We start from the raw sequence: 18626 nt of genomic DNA, 5'->3' as shown, positions 1-18626 counted from the left end.
AATCAGACTATCTAGGATCTAGTCTAGCAGGACCAGATCCAGTCAATCTGTCCTGGATCTAGTCAGACTATTCTGGATCCAGTCAAAATAGAATGGATCCGCTTCAGATCCTATCAGACTTTCTGGATCCAGTCAAGCAGTTTTGGATCCAGTTATGATATGGATCTGAACCCAAACAAACAGAGTTTGGATCCAGATCAGAGTTGGATCATAAGATAGTCTCGGATTGGCATGAAATCCGAAATGTACCAAGAGATCCATTTGGATCTGTGGGATCCATTTCAGTAAAATGGGCATATCTTCGCACTCCGAACTCGGAATCGAGTGAAGTTTGGTGCTTTGGATTTGTATTAAAGAGGGGAATCCAATAGTCTATAAAGTTCAGTCAAACTTGAAATACAGAAACTGTGGTTTCTTTAATAAGATTCGGGAGGGGTATTTTGGTAATTATTGTAAGAAGTTTGTGAACTGATTAAAGTATATTACCTTAATGACCAGATCCTAAGTGTTAGAGCTTCGTGAGGCTCGATTTCGGAGAGAGCACAGAGTCAACACTTGAGGTAAGGGATGTTATAAGTAAATCTTAGATGTAAATAAACACTTTTACGTTGTTTGTTATTGAAATGTTGTTTTTGATTAAACATAATAGTTTTGAGAGACCATGACATGCAAATTCCATGCTTGACATTATGAGTTAAAATTATATACATGTTGCTATGCAAGTTAGTTTTGGTAAGTCATGCATGATGAATTTTTTTTTTATTGTGATTGCATGTCTAGATCATTGATTAATATCATGCATTGTGATGAGATTATATTTAGAATAGAGTCCCTGTTTGTCTATTCTTGTTGTATGAATGAATATTTCGAGATCAACATGCATGACTCCTTAAATCCCGGAAGTGGCGACCTGTGGCAAGGGCTACCTGGTTCGCGGCCAGAGTGCAACCACCATGGAGAGTGGGCCGCCGGTGATTTAATGATGTAGAGACACTACATCATTGCGTGCTAAGTAAGAGCGGTGTGAGTCCTAACGTCATCATGAGATTAAGAATGAGATTGTTGTGATTATCCATGACACCACTCGTGAGGGAACGAGTGAACTTTATAATTGAGAGTTTGTTCAATATGTGAACTTAGTTATGACTTAGGATTTCACTCACACTGGTTTGAGACTCTAGAGGATCATGGATGGTTGATAACCATCATGGTTAGGATGTAGCATGAATCATGCCGAGATTGAGAGCTTGACCTCCCGGCAAGCTATCGGTGGGGTCCCCGTGGTGGTTCACTGCAGTGCCTGGTGGTCTGGGGACCATTGGGAGTGTATGATTCACTGTCTGGCCAACATGTAGAATTTGGGTGTTATACAGGGTTGCTACGCCCATATATGGCTATTACCGGTATAGCCAACCTAGTGATAGTTGTGTGAAAGAGAGTATTTGAGAATGATAATGGGGGAAATTAAAATATACAAACATGTGTGGTCTATCGAGAATTAAAATAAGACTAGGGGCTTAGAGCCCACTACAGTTGTAAATTGTTGTTTATTTACTTATAATTATTTCTTACTGGGTTGTAGACTCATCCCCATTTTTGTTTAATTACAACTGTAGGTTTCAGGCATTAGATCAGTCGCTTGTGAGCAGTTCTTTTTCAGCCTTCAGCAGAGCAGTGGTATATTTTTACTTTCCTTGTCATTGAAAACAATGTAATTGCTTTTCTTCTGTTATGAATGATGATCAATGTAAGAAAAAGTTTTATTATGCAATAAAATGAAAAGTTTTTTTAGCCACGTTTTCACTGTGTAAACTTTGCACTCTTCCCTCTGGGAAGTAATACCAACCGAACTCGGACTCCTGAGGTCCCAGATCGGGGTGTTACACAAAAGTAGACCATTTGATTTTAAAATGACTGTTTCTTCAACTATGACTTGTTGCGACTTGGGGGGTGACAACTGAATAAGGTGTTATTTTGGGCTTCTAAAATTCATGGATTAGAATTCAAACATGATCTAGACAATTGATTATGATCCAATGGCTCTGGACTTTTGAAAATCTGAGACCTTACACTTTTTTTGGAATCAAGAATAAGATTGTTGTCGTTAAGATAGTGGATTCCCCCCACAGGTATTGGCAAAGAATCACTACAAGAAAAACTTTAATTAGCGATAGAAATTTGCGATGATTTTTTTTCGTCGCAAATTTATGACTGATTAACTAGAGAAAATTATCCATCGTGAATCCGTCACTAATTAACGACAAATTCACGACGAAAAAAATCTGTCTCAAACTCCGTCGCAACTTAGCGATGGATCAACGACAAAAATTTTTAGTCGTTACTCTGTCGCTAATTAGCGATGGATTTATGACAAATTTTTTTCTATCTCTAATCAATCACTAATTTCTTCCGTAAAACCCTAATACGAGCTCCTTTCTGTTTTATCTCTCGCCTGTCACCCATTGACCTCCCCCTTCGACTTAATCCCCCTCTCACCTTCGCTCCCCTCTCTTTTGCTCTCCTCATTTTTTGGCCCACAACCCCCTTCTAACCTCACCCCATCCCCCTCTTCCGACTCCGGTCTCTCACGTTTGCCGACACCAACGTCGGCTCTTTTCAGACAACCCCTGACTCCCCTCTCTCTTTCCTTTTTTGCCGACCGACGAGCCCCTTTCTTTCCCTCTATTTCCTTTTTTGCAAGGGAGAGGCCGAGCCCCCTCCTTATCTCTCGGTCTTACGAGATGTGAGGGAGGGGCTTGGCCCTCTCTCTGTTCTATTTTTGCCAGGGAGGGGCCGAGCCCCCTCCTTGTCTCCCTGTCTTATGGGATGCGAGGGAGGGGCTCGACCCCCCCCCCTGTTCTTTTTTCGCCAGGGAGGGGCCGAGCCCCCTCCTTGTCTCCCTATCTTACGGGATGCAAGAGAGGGGCTCAGCTCCCTCCTTGTTCTTTTTTCACCAAGGAGGGGCCGATCCCCCTCCCTATCTCCCTGTCTTACGGGATGCAAGGGAGGGGCTTGACTCCCTCCCTGTTCTTTTTTCGCCAGGGAGGGGCCGAGCCCCCTCCCTGTCTCCCTGTCTTACGGGATGCGAGGGATTAGATTGTTTTGTATATTTATCTTTGGCAGGTACGCAGCTGAGCTAATTGCGCGATGCTTAGTGCTAAGCATCGCATGTAGTTAAAAATGCAATGAAAAAAGAATTAAGAAAAAAATACAAAGGCAAAAGCAATGCAAATTGGATAAATACCCATGGTGAGTAAGTGATACAAGCGCATCACAGGTTATTTAATTTCTTGGATGTAACACTTTTCTATTCACACACTCACTTAGTTGTGAATATCTAGGACTGCTTTGATGAAGTTCAGAGATCATGCTGAGCATGATTTTAATGTATGAAAATAGAAGTATTTTTATTTTTGGAGTTCGAATTTTATGCTAGTCATGGTAGTAGTTAGTGGGATATTGGAGTGTGTTTATTGCAGGTACATGTTTGACATTGTTTTGATATGAATGATTTGAATGTATTACAATGTTTGATGTGACTGTATCCATGCTTGCATAAAGTTATTTTCAATTTGATTATGCCTTCCATGTGAAATTGTATCATGAAAACATGCTTCAAATGAATGTATTGTATTATGAATGGGTTTGCACATGAAAATGAATGATAAGTTATCAATGCTTCAAACATGCTTCAAATGAATGGTTTTGTATATAAAAATATTAAGTTATCAATGCATGCATCATAGTTCCTATGATTGAATGACATCATATATATATATATATATATATATATATATATATATATATATATATATATATATATATATATGTGTGTGTGTGTGTGTGTGTGTGTAATATATATATCAAATCATTACATTTACCATGAATGCATGATAAATTAGATATTTTCTTCATCATAGCATTCTTATAATTCTCTTTTAAAAAATGGCTGCAAACCGTGAATGAATGTACCGTAGGATAGTTGATAATGAGGTATCACTTGAATATATGGATGGTGTTGACAATTTTATTGAATTTGCAATGTCAAGTGTCAATATAGAGTGGATCCCATAGGTCAGATCAGATGTCTCTGCACGATGTGTAAGAACAATCAATTTGTAGAACCTCATGGCGTTAGACATCACTTATACAGGAAGGGTTTTGTGAGTGATTATCAGAATTGAATGCTTCATGATGAAGAATTTTGGAACAATTTTGACGCACGGGTGGATATGGTGCATGATAATTCATATGTGAATTTGATATTTGATGTCGCAGGACTAGAACTGGGTTCTGCTATGGGTCTCAGTGATATACCAACTGGGTAGAGAAAGAATCTGCAAACGATGCAGATAATAGATTTTATGATTTACTTAAAGATGTTGATGAGTCACTGTGGAATGGTTGCAAGAGTCACACCATCTTCTCTGCAGTTCTTCAACTAATGAATTTGAAGTCTCACTACAAGAAAAATATGGATTAGCGACGGACGCTATCCATCGCTAATCCGTCGCTAAACAGTTTAACAATGGATTGGCGATGGATTAATGATGGATAGCACCCATCGCATAATCCTGGTCGCTAATTAGCGATAGAACTTATCCGTTGCTGATTTGTGACAGATTAACGACAAACGTGATCCATCGTGAGTACGTCGTTATTTTAAATTAGCGACAGATAATATCCATTGTGAGTCTGTAGCTATTTTAAATTAGCGACGAATAATATTCGTCGCTAATCCGTTGCTAAATTTTAAAAAAAAAATTGCTCCCTATCGGGTGGTATTCCGGCAGCAATAGGCCGGACTTGTACCGCACCACACATACGTTGCACCCGAGTGGCCCGACCCGCCACTGTGGGGTCTTTTGCACAGAACCAACATGCTCTCCTGCATGCTCTCTGGCGCGCTCTCCGACGTACTCTCCAACATCGCAAACGATGACTTCAGCCCTCCCACCATAAGCAGGCTCGCCCCCTTCCCCTGGATCAACTGAGGCCGCCTCAAGATGTCAAAGATCTCTCCCCACTTTTGCTGCTCGAGCAGATGACGAGAGAGCGGACAAAATTCAACTCGCACCAGAGGTAGAGGAGGCTGGAGGATGCGGCAACGGGGATAGCAAAGGAGAAGGGGAGGAAATCAAGTGGGAAGCGGAGCCAAACGTCACTTTCAGCATCATAGATATGAAGGGACTCCGACGAGGCACAATGGGACTTCCAGCAGTGCGAGGGGTGGACGACGAACCAACTGAGGGTGGTGAGGAAAGCGACTCGCTGGAGGAAGAAGGGGCAAGTCAGGGTTTGCTGGAACAACTAGCACATAGCGCGGTAGGCGAAGATCTCCCAGAGGGAGAGGTGCGAGAAGATCTTCTCAAGTGGGTCGATCGATAATTAATGTATGGTGGGTGGTCCGGCTTGTCGGCTCCATTGGACGCCAAAAAATCGACTCCGCCAGGTCCTCCCGCGCTGGCGGACGACTCTGACTCCTCTTCTTCCTCGCGTTCCTCTACCACGAAATCATCATCATTCGAGAAGTCATCAGTTTAAATTTCGAACAAGGAGAGAGGGAAAATTTCGTGCCTCAGCTGAGACAGTTTAAATCAAAAAGTAGCGACAAAATTGTTCCCTTGCTAATTTCGTTGCTAATTAGCAAGGAAAAAATTCCCTCACTAATCCCTCGCTAATTAGCGATAGATTAGCTACGGAATAATTCCCTCGCTAATTAGCATTTTTTCTAGTAGTGTTTGGCGACAAAAAAATGTCATCGCTAATCCATCACTCATTAGTGACAGAATTATGAGGGAGATATTTTCGTCGCTAATTTTGTAAATATTTTGAATGTTAGTGATAGATAGTTTTCTCTCGCTAATTCGTCGCAAATGTTCGTTACTAATCCACATTTTTCTTGTAGTGTCTGAGTATAATTTGAGTCAATCATGTTTTGATCATCTGTGCTCTATTGTAAAGAGTATGTTACCAAAAGATGAGAAATTGCCACAAAATTTCTATCGTGCGAAGGTTATAGTCAACGCTTTAGGTATGGGGTATCAAAAGATAGATGCTTGTCCAAATCACTGTATGTTGTATTTTAAAGATCAAGAAAATATTAGATCATGTCTGTCATGTAGGCATCCTCGGTTCAAGCCAAAGACAAAAAAAAATGGTAGCACGATGTCAAAAGAAGTGCGATATAAGTCGCTCCGCTACTTCCCTCTCACCCCTAGATTGCAACGATTATATATGTCTTTGAAGACAACTACACACATGAGATGGCAGGCAAATAAAGTTTGACATGATGAAGACACGATCACACATCCTGTTGACGTGGAAGCTTGGAAGTACTTTGATCGTACTTATCAGACCTTTGCAATAGAAGTGAGAAATGTTAAACTTAGTTTATGTACAGATGAATTTAATCCATTTGGGGGTAGATCAACCCCATACTCGTGTTGGCCAATATTTGTCACCCCATACAACCTTCCTCCAAGCTTGTGTATGAAGCGTCAAAATCTTTTCTTGTCTCTATTGATCCCTGACCCGACGTCTCTAGGCCAAAATCTTGATGTATATTTAAGGCCATTGATTGATGAACTAAAAATACGGTGGGATGACGATTTTCTCACGTATAATGCCCATAAAAAACAAAACTTCAATATGAAGGTTGTTGTTCTATAAAACATTAGTGACTTCACTGCATATGGGATGTTATCTGGTTGGAGCACACATGAGAGGTTGGCATGTTCGTACTACATGGAAGATACAAAATCTTTTAGATTGACGCATGGAAGGAAGCCATGTTGGTTTATTGTCACCATCGATTTCTACCTAGCGACCATCCGTTTTGACGATAAAGGAATGCATTCAAAGCAAACACAACTGAAATAGAAGGTCCACCTACACGGTTGTCTGGTATAGAGATTTTAAGATGATTGTGATACTTTCCATATGGACTGACAGATGCCCGTAGTGCGAGGCCCTTCCTTGGATTTGAGAAGGATCACAATTGGACAAAGAAATTTATATTTTGGAAACTACCATATTAGCCGACCTTATTGATACGACATAATTTGGATGTGATGCATGTGGATAAAAATGTGTTTGATAATATGTTTAATACGGAAATGAATGTCAAAGAAAAAACAAAGGATAATCTGAAGGCTCGTATGAATTTAAAAGTAATATGTAAAAGACCAGAATTGAAACTCAAAGAGTATGATGGCAAAGTACTGAAACCAAAGGCAAGGTACGTACTTGGACCAGATCAAGTAAAGTAGGTATGTCGGTTGTTGAGATAGTTAAGATTTCCAAATGGATACGTCACTACTATTTGTCTGCTAGAGAAGATATTTCCTCCAGCATTTTTTGACGTTATAGAACATGTGATCATACACTTGCCATATGAACTTAGAGTTGGTGGTCCTATGCAATATCGGTGGATGTACCCATTTGAAAGGTAATTTTTTTTTATATTTTTCTCTCTAATGCTATTGAAAATTTATTGTATTACGAGATGTATATTATTGACAGATATATGTTTGACCTAAAAAAAATATTCAGAATAAAGCAAGAGTGGGGGGTTCAATTATGAGGTGTACACTTAGAAGAAATTTCAAATTTCTCATCTATGTACTTTGAGCCTTACATTTCAATACGTTATACTTGCCCACCACATAATAATGATGAATAACAAGTTATTGTGGTTGACAAACTATCGATATTTAAACCACTTGGGAATGCCTTTGGCAGTTGTCGGTCATGACTCTTGGAAGATCGAGAGCAAGACACAACATAAATCTATATCCTTTTTAATTGCTCAGAGATCAACCCCTACATCGAGTAAGTATACATAATATGTTACACTAAGTTCTCTACATACATGGTTCGGTAATATAATTATTTATAAAATGCAGACGATTTGATCTGGAGATGCGAAGAAAACTTTTCCATCTCACTGATTTAGAATTACAAAAAGAACATGAAAATAAGTTTGTGGCATGGTTGAAAGAGTTGGTAAGAACGATGACATGCATTCTTTCCTTGTAAACAACAATATGTTACTTAATTGGTCGTGTTTACAGTCATTGTTTATACTTGTAGGTCCGCCATGGTGATGTTAATGACCAAGAAATATGTGATTTACAAAATAGTCTGACCAAAGTTATGCAATGTTAAAACGGATACATCGTAAATGGTTATTGATTTCATATAAAAGACTACGGTGTAAATAAGTCAATGATGAATAGTGGTGTATGTGTCAAGGGTAGCAATTACGGTGAAAATGAACTTGACTACTACGGTGTTATAGAAGAAATAATAGAGTTGACTTAGGCTTAAATAACAGTGTAACTTTATTCAAGTGTCATTGGTTTGATCCTATAACAACAAGAGTCGACAAAACCTCAGGCATTGTGGAGGTAAATCATAAATCAAGGTTTGGAACATATAAACCATTCATATTAGTATCGCGAGTTCAACAATTTTACTATACTTCATATTCGAATACAAGAAAGTCAGGTAGAAATGAATGATGAGTGGTTTGTAAGGTGAAGTCTAAACTATATATCGAGTATGATCAGTTACAAGAAGACAAGATTGTTGAAGAGGGTGATTACTATCAATCAGATTATATGTATGACTTCTCTTATGCTCACGATGTCACACATGGTTTGCATGTCATATCTCCATTGTTCGATGGCACACGTATGGAAGAATGCGATCCAAATGATATACCAAGTGAATGAGCGCCCAATGAAGAAGAAGACGAAGAGGACGAAGAGGAGGAGGAAGAAGAAGAAAAATATGAAAGTCAAACAATTGATGGGGAAGCATACTCGAGCTAGTGAAATACATCTTGTAATACATACCACATCATTTTCTCATATGCTCTTATTTTTTTAGTTCAAACACATACAAGCATTCTTTCATCAATATGACAACTTTAGAACACATATGAGCATGATATTAGCATATATAAAAGTTTTTTTATTGCCTTATAATACATATATGCATGATTGAATCAGTATGAAAGTTTTTTGACAACCTTAAAACACATATATGCATGATTGAATAACTATGAAAGTTTTTTTACTGCCTTAGAACACATATGAGCATGATTGAATCACTATGAAAGTTTTTTGACAACCTTAGAACACATATGAGTATGATATTAACATATATAAAAGTTTTTTGACTACCTTATAACACATATATGCATGATTGAATCAATATGAAAGTTTTTTGACAACCTTAGAACACATATGTGCATGATTGAATCACTATAAAAGTTCTTTGACAACCTTAGAACACATATACGCATGATTTCATCACTATGAAATTGTTTTCTGCCTTAGAACACATATATGCATGATTGAATCACTATAAAATTTGTTTACTGCCTTAGAACACATATATGCATGATTAAATCACTATGAAAGTTTTTTAACAACCTTAGAACACATATAAGCATGATTTAATAACTATAAAAGTTTTTTGACTGCCTTATAACACATATATGCATGATTTTGATACATACCACATTTATTTGACAACCTTATAAACATTATATGCATGCGTGAATCACTGTGACATTTTTTTGACAACCTTAGAACAAATATTTGCATGATTGAATCACTATGATTTTTTTTGTCAGTCTTAGAACATATCTGAATTCTGTTATTGTCCTTCACTTTATTGCTAGTCTATGTGTCATTAAGCCATTTACTTTGATTGCATTAGATTAGGTGCATTGTATATAATTTATTTTATTATATTTTGTTTATCAATACTAACATTTCAGTTCTCTTATAGGATGCTGGAGATGATCATCATAGAGGAGCTGATGGAGGCATAGATGGAGGGGCAGATCGAGATAATGAAGAGGATGATGCCCCGAATCTTGGCGAGGATTAGATTCATGTGTTTATTTTGTTTCTCTAAGATTATTGTTTCAAACGAAGCTCTTTGTATATGTTCACTTGTAACTAATTAGAACTTGGCAAAGACTGTACTGGGTTGTTAAATTTGTTTAACTTATAGCTTGTGTTAAATTTGTTTTACCTGCTTTGTATAAGTATTTTTTATGCGTACTTTATTTTTTATACACAGGTTATATAAATTGTATAACAAGAATTTTTTCTCGATATTCATATTTCAAAAAATATATATATGAATTTTTAAAAAATTTATGATGAATTAGCGATGGATATTATCCATCGTTAATATCCGTCGCCAATTTAAATCAGTTGATCTTTTGAGATGAAATTTAATCCATCGCTAATCCCTCGCTAAATTGGTGATGGACATTAGCGATGGATACATATTCATCATTAAATTTTAGCAACGAAATATATTCCTTCACAAAACCAAATCAGTCCTTATTTAGCGACGGACATGATCCATTGCTAATCCATCGCTAATTAGCAACAAATTGATGAGAGATAAATTTTGTCGCATTTTAGTGGCTAGGATTATGCGACAAACTTTTTCCGTCACAAATCCATCGCTAAACACGTTAACGATGGATTAACGATGGATAGTGTCAGTCACTAATCTACATTTTTCTTGTAGTGAATTCCAAGGGGTTACATCAACACTTTTCAGGATACAACCAAGATCAACGTACTAGCTGCACTAAGACCAAGTTCTTGCAGTTTTATGTCGTACAAAATCCAAGCCTGGACTAACTTGCTTAAGACAAGGAGGTTAAATTCAATCCTGACAGGTTGAACCTGATAGAAGCCACTTAACTCTAAGTTGAATGGGTTAAACCCAATCAAATCAAATGGTCCTAATAAGAATTAAATAAGCCCAATAGAAACTAGCAACCCAATACCAGGCTAAGAGGGACAAATCCAATGGTTCAATAATAAGATAAAACCAGATCAAAACCTAGAAAATCCAAACCAACTCTGAAGTTGACACAAACCAAATCAGACTTTTAGTCCAGATAGATGAATGATCCAAACCCTTATTATATGAATCAATAAATCCAAATCTTTTAATATGAATCAACAAGTCCATACCTCAAAATATGAACCAATAGATCCAAAATCTCACTCCTCAGATGCATTGACATTCTTCCTTTTTTCAAATATATCATCCACTCACATTTTCGCTATAATTTTTTCATAAATAAATTTTAAATAAAGTGGATATGTCAACCATGCCTATTTATATGTATTAAAAAGGTGTGTCTTAAAGAGACATCCCTTTTTCCCAAGGAAAATACACAAAAGACAAACACATGAGCCTTGAGAGATCTTTTAGATGACATCACCAACCAAAGTTTATATCATGGTTACCAAAAGACTACTATAAGGTGGGAATCACGATTCCCAAGAAGCGAGAACTGAAAGTAGTGTAGAATCATGCTTCCTATGCATGGGAATCACAATTCCCCAACAAGGGATTCATGATCCCCCTATTGTTTCCTATTCGCTTCCCATTTCACGATCCAAAATCTCCCTCCCCAACTTGCGACGAGTGTTGGAGGATGCATAAAGTTCTTACTTTTATTAGGGGTATTTTTGTTCTTTCAGACCTTTATGTACAAGCATATCATACTTTTATGTTTTCCAATCTTACTTTTGTCCTCAGATGATTGATACTTGTATATATGATATTAATGAAGAATGAATGGATATCGAGCCCTAACTCTTATCTTCACTCACTCTTTCCCCTTTCTACTCTCTTCAATAGCCCTCTTTTAGCTTGCTCCTTCCTCTCTAAACTAATTCTTCTTCGTATTACAGCTTCAAACACTTCAAAATGTTCACCCAACTAAGTCCAGGGAAACAATATAAGGATGTTATCATCTTTAGTGCTAAGTTTGGCTTTGATTTAGCATCTTCAGAGATGCCGAGCAGCAACCTGGCAACCTATGATTCTAAAATCCAGATATAAACACAAAATAGTCTATCTAGAGTCACAAATATGACTTGATTTTACAACCTTTCCTGCAACAGACAACATAAATAACATACAAATTTTAGTCAATAATAGTTATCTGCTAAGAAAACTAACAAAGAAGCTACCGTACCTCCACCACTAATAAGTATGAAGCCAACAACCATTAGTACAAGATATACCTAGATTCACAAAAGAAGCAACAATAAAGTAAGATATAGAACTTGAATGACAATCTATTTCTATTTTAATAACTCAAACTGCAAAGGAGAGCCATTGCTGATTCTTCTTATCATCACAGGAAAATTAGTTGGCATTCCTACAAACATAAACTTATAAGGTTAAGCAAGGAATTGAGTTTTGAACCTTCATGGAAAACATTTTAAATACAATGTGTGTGTGTATCTATCATGTCGATCATGAATGAAAAATTGGAAGCTCTAAACAATTGGGAACTTTATTAGCGCACCCCACCCCCCCACTCCGGAAAGAAAATAGAGAAACTTCACAACAGAAGTTATCCAGATGAATCAAAAGAGAACTGTGAAAAACTCACCCACAATTGATCCTCTCAAGCTAAATTTATGAAATAGGATATAAGTTAACCAGACATGAAAATGAACCAATTATTGATGAATGAAAACTAACAATGTCCGAGAATGCTACCATGGATTACCAAAGATAAAAAGCTTAACACATTGCTTCATTTATCCACTCATTTGCTTCATATGCTCTAATCATTGTTATAACTTTTTTGATCTTCTCCTTCCTGCGTAGCAAGTCCATGTTAAGATTAAATGCATCTTTTTGTATATATATATACATATGTATACATGTATATTGACTATTTGTATATATACTTATGTATATAATATAGCATATATGTATACATTCACATGTATACGTATATATATATATATATATATATATATATTAGGGACTAAGTCAAACAAGTTGACTTAGTCCTAACGGCTAGAAATTCTAGCCGTTGGGAGGCTTCTCCTTGGCTTCTTTTCCGTATTTCTTTCTCCTCCTCTCCTCTATAAATAAAGGGTGTGCGTGAATGTGTAAGGTTGAAAGAGTGATGGGTAGTATTAGGGTTTTGTATTATTTTTCGTTGAGTGCATTGTAGTGAGGCTTGAATGTAATTTTATTTTTGTATTTCTTTTAATGTCCATTATGAATAAAATTATCTTTTTATATTTTGATATGTGTCTTTTAATTCTTAAGTTTTGTATAATGTTTTGAGTCTTGGAGATCGTCCTGAAGATCATCTTGGAGTGCATTAGAATCTGCACCATTTTGTGATAGTCCAGATCACTAGTTTGTACATTTGGTGTCTGATCTCTCACAAAAACAAACCATCTTAATAAACAAAATTTGTTTCTTCTCCTTTATTTGGATTACCACTAATTTCACACCCTTGATTTTTTTCTTGCCTCTGTTTTGTCACTCAGTTGCTACATGATTATAACTAGACAATGCCATGAGAAAACATCAACCTCAGTTCAAATTGATAGAAGAATGGTAGAGGTGTCACCATATCCAAACTATTCATGATGGTTTGATGACATTAGTTTTTTATTTTGATTTCAACCCTCTCTAGGACAATGATGATGATAATAGTTATGATATTAACATAAAAAGAAAATGATCGGGCACTTATGACCACAAAAAATTCACTTCACATCTTTTTTTAAAGATGAAGAAACTCAAAGTGATATTCATGCATGATTTTTTGAAATCTATTGTGACCCCACTATGTTTTGCAAAAAAATGTATACTTCCAAACATAGTCACTTGTATCATTGAAGGTAATGAATGATAAAAATGACATAATAGGTTTTCTATATTTTTCTTGCAAAAGCATAAAGAAACAATTAGAAAAGGTTTTAAAATATAAAAGAAACAAGACAAGATACTTCAAATATATATATATATATATATATATGAAATAATTTCTTTGAAAATCTCAAGAAAATATTACAATAACATCACAATTTTTTAGGTTCTGGAGATATATTGATAATTAAGGAAAATATCGGCTGACCTTGAAATACTGATAATATATGATATTTTCAAAATATCGGCAATAACAATGACTATGCTTCCTAAACATCATTTTGTTAAGATTATCGAATAGGTAAATCTCACTTCAAATTATTTTTTCTTAATATATTTATTGGCTTATTTATTTTAATGATATTCTCTTTTGAGACCTTATGGATTTAAAAAATGTATTTTAGTTTATTTTAGAGTTAAGTGATTTATCATGTATAATACAAATATGCCTGAACTACCACCAGACACTTCAACTGGTGGTAGCGATGGTAGTAGCAACAATAGTAGTATTGTATTACACAGAATCAATACATTGCACAAAAGTGCATCTGCTTTTATTTTCTTACCACTGCAAGATCCAAAAAAAAAAGGAACACTCCTGAGATTTTCCAAGACTCCAGGATCTCCTACCAGATTTTAACTTCGAACGAACTAGCACTTTGTGGCTGATTTCACCAAAAAAATTTGAGATTCTCCTAATTAACACTCGAAGTCCTATCACACTATTTCCCAATTGGAACAATTGTAATTAATTGCTTAATGACTCGTTAAATCTCCTTTTACAAGTTTGTCAGAGTCCACCGAACTAAATCAAATTTCATCAAAAAGAAAAAAAGAAGAAGACTTGCAGCCTCAATTTCTCTTAAAATGCCAGATTTGAGTGTTTATATGATTTGTCCATTTTACCAAGTAGTAAATATACATAATGCATGGAGAAGCAGTCTCATGAGAATGAAAACACACACGCACACATGCAAGAACAAGAAAATAAAGCATGATTCAGTCTCCAATTCACTTTCTTGATCACAAGACCTCATGAGATCAATAACCAGAAGGAGCTCCAAATCGAAGACACCACGATAAGCAAACATGAAAGAAGCAAGCAATAGCAAGATGATAGAGGGATTGTCCTTGAATTCGGTCAAACCACCAGATCGAGCGTCTATATGATCAGACTGATTCTACTGTGAACTAAGCACACCAAAGTCATCATGAAGTGTCAAAGTGGATGAGGATAAGGATACAAACAAAACATGGTTTCCGTTTTGATAACGGATCCTGTTTTGATATATAGAGGATCCTGCCAGCATAACCGAATGATGCCATTCCCTTATAGCCAAATTGTTTCCTTAACCATTATAACAACATTAGGAAAGCCAATCGAGTGTTGCATGTATATAAAAGACCATATACTGTAAATGATACATATCTTCTTAGCTTCTCTTCATTTTAATTTTTCTCAGACTCTTTATCTCCACGTCGCTATCTTCCTCAATACGGTTGTAATTTGACATGGTATCAGAGCTGGGGTAAAAGGGAAGGGATGACCGACAACAATGCTGAATCGAATTTGCAATCACAATGCAAAGAAGTTACGAAAGACAATCCATATTTAATTCATCACTCGAATGACCTAGGTATGATGCTTGTATCTCACTGCTTAACGGGAGATAATTATCCCACATGGTGGATCGCTATGATTATGCCACTAAATGCCAAAAATAAAATGGGATTTATGGATGGCTCAATTCCAAAACCAGATTCGCTAACTCCTCTCGTTGCTGTCTGGAATCGATGCAACAATTTGATCCAATCATGGATTTTGAATGCACAAGGACCTTTTTGTGACAATCATTTATGCTAGATCTGCGACTGAAGTATGAGCCGAGTTGAGTGAACGATTCACTCAAGCTGATGCACTAAGAATCTATCAGATTTAACATCGGATTTTAAATTGCAAACAAGGGCAGCAATCCATTGCTATATATTACAGCAAAATCAAAGCCTTATGGGATGACCTCGCATCGTATACTTCGTTACCTTCATGTGGATGTGGAGCTATGAAGAAGATATATGATTTACAATAACGTGACCAATTGATCTAGTTCTTGATGGGATTAAACGAGAGCTTCAATCAAGCGTGAAGCCAAATTTTATTGATGGAACCGTTACCTACTACGGGCAAAGCCTATTCCCTTCTAATACAAGAAGAAAGACATAAAGAGCTGAACGTGATTACCCCAACAACTGATTCTATTGCTGCAAATGTTTTCTTGTCAAACAATTACATAGACTATCAAGGACGAAGATGAGGGAAACATTGAATCAAATGTGAACATTATGGCAAACTAGGCCATATAAAAGCCAAATGCTATTTTCTGGTTGGATTTCCAAGCAAGCCAAACTCTTCTAATGCTTATTTAAAGCTGAAGGCCAATGCCACTACATCAACTAGCACAAACCAAACCATAGAAGATCCTAACATAAATCAAGTGAGCCCCAAACTTATTAAACAAATCATTGAGCTTATGACCACAACCAATCAAGGTAAAACCAAACCACTTGCAAATTTATCAGGTACGACCTTAAACTTGTCTTGTTGTCTCAGTTCAAATAAATTTTGGATCTTAGATACTGGAGCCTCTGACCACATATATAATGATTTGACCTTGTTAGATTCACCAAAAAAATCTCCTCACCCATCTATTGGCCTCTCTAATGAAATCCGTGTTAATGTCACTTACACAGGAATCATGCATATTTCTCCCAATCTCATTCTCAAAGATGTCTTGTGTATCCCCGAATTCCAATTCAATCTTATTTTCATTCTTAAGTTATGCGCTGATTCCAAATGTGATGCAATATTTAAGGATGCTTATTGTAACTTGCAGAACCAACACTCGACGATTATGATTGAAACGAGTAAACTACAAGGCAGTTTATATATTCTTGAGCAAACCGACCAAGTCATCAACTCTTCCATCATTGACAAATCCAGTCGTCGCCTCGACCATCCGTCCAATTCTAGAACTTATTTCCTCCTTGGTACCAATTTCATTAAGCATTATAAACATATAGACAATTGTCATGTTTGCCATCGACCTAAAGACTCTAGACTTCCTTTTCCTAACAGTGAAATTTCTACTTCTAAATCTTTTGATTTGATTCATTGTGACATATGAGGGGGATATAAAACTCCATCTCTTAATGGTGCCCATTACTTTCTTACTATTGTGGATGGTTTTTCTAGAGCCATTTGGATTTATCTAATGAAATAAAAGGATGAAACCTTTTCTATTTTTAAGAGCTTTGTAAGCCTTATTGAAAATCAATTTGGGGTAAGAATAAAAAAAGTATGCAGTGACAACGGGACTGGATTTTTTTCACACAAAATGCAATATTTTTTAAATGAAATGGGGATAGAACAACAACATAGTTGTGTTGCCACACCCCCAACAAAATGGAGTAGTGGAACACAAACATCATGACCTTTTAAATACTGCTCATGCTCTTCTTTTTCAAAGTGGTTTATCCACAAAATTTTGGGGAGAAAGCATCATAATTGCCGTGTATCTTCTAAATCAATTACCAACTAGTGCTATCTTCAATAAGGTCCCTTATGAAATTTTGTATAATCGTCCTCCAAAATATGAATACCTACGCACTTTTATGTCTTTGTTATGCATATAATATCCATAAGAGCCATAAGTTTGATAAAAGAGCTACAAAATGCATATTCATAGGATACCCATTTGGCCAAAGTGTATACAAATTGTCTGATTTAGAAAATCATACCATCTTTATTAGTCGGGACGCTCAATTTTGTGAAAATGATTTTCCTTATCAAGAAAATAATGGACCCCAAAAGGATGCGTCTGATATCGTCCTCCCATTACCTTTAGATGAACAAGTCTTTTTCAACCCACATCAAAATGCAAGTGCTAATACCCACCAAACCGATCCATCTCTTGAACCACTAATCCAATCACCCACTTCCCTACCAGAATCTCATTCAAATGTCTCTCTAGCCATAGATCCACCCATTCGTCGATCCATCCGATCACATCGTCCTCTTTTTTTATCTTAAGGATTACCACTGCCCTGTCGTCTTGCCCGACACTAATCAAAATCGCAAGAGTGCTACTCCTTACAAGCCATAGGGAACTCATTATCCTATTGTTTCACGTTTGGATGATTGCAGGTACTCTCTCCAATGTTTTTTGACCAACCTAATTAAAAACTTTGAGCCATCTACCTTTCACCAAGCTATGCAAGATGATAAGTGGCAAGAATCCATGAAGGCTGAGATTCGAGCATTAGAAGAAAACAACACCTGGACTCTCACCCAATTACCTCCCAAAAAACATTCTATTGGATGCATATGGGTATATAAAATCAAGTATAGTTCAGACGGATCTGTTGAACGCTACAAGGCTCGCCTTGTGGCTAAAGGCTATACTCAAATAGATGACATTAACTACAACGAAACCTTTGCTCCAGTCGCCAAGGTAACCACCATTCGATGCATACTTGCTCTTGCTGCTATCTTTAATTGTCACATTTACCAGGTTGATGTTAATAATATGTTCCTACATGGTGACCTTCAAGAAGAAGTCTATATGACCCTTTCACCTGGATTTAGTCGACAAGAGGCAAACATTGTATGTTGACTAAACAAATCGATATACGAGCTCAAGAAATCATCAGAAAACTGGTTCGCTAAGCTTTCAAATTTTCTCGTCAGCTTGGATTTTTCTCAATCCAAAGCCAATTATTCTTTATTCTCAAAGACCACGATCAATGGAAAAATATTTTTGGTTATATATGTTGATGATATCATCATTACATGAGATGATTTGCATGGCATATCTCATCTAAAGAAA

This window comes from Nuphar pumila, chromosome 14, assembly GCF_984573655.1.
Source record: "Nuphar pumila chromosome 14, dmNupPumi1.hap1.1, whole genome shotgun sequence".
Classification (NCBI taxonomy): domain Eukaryota; kingdom Viridiplantae; phylum Streptophyta; class Magnoliopsida; order Nymphaeales; family Nymphaeaceae; genus Nuphar; species Nuphar pumila.
Note: the sequence above shows the minus strand (reverse complement) of the source record.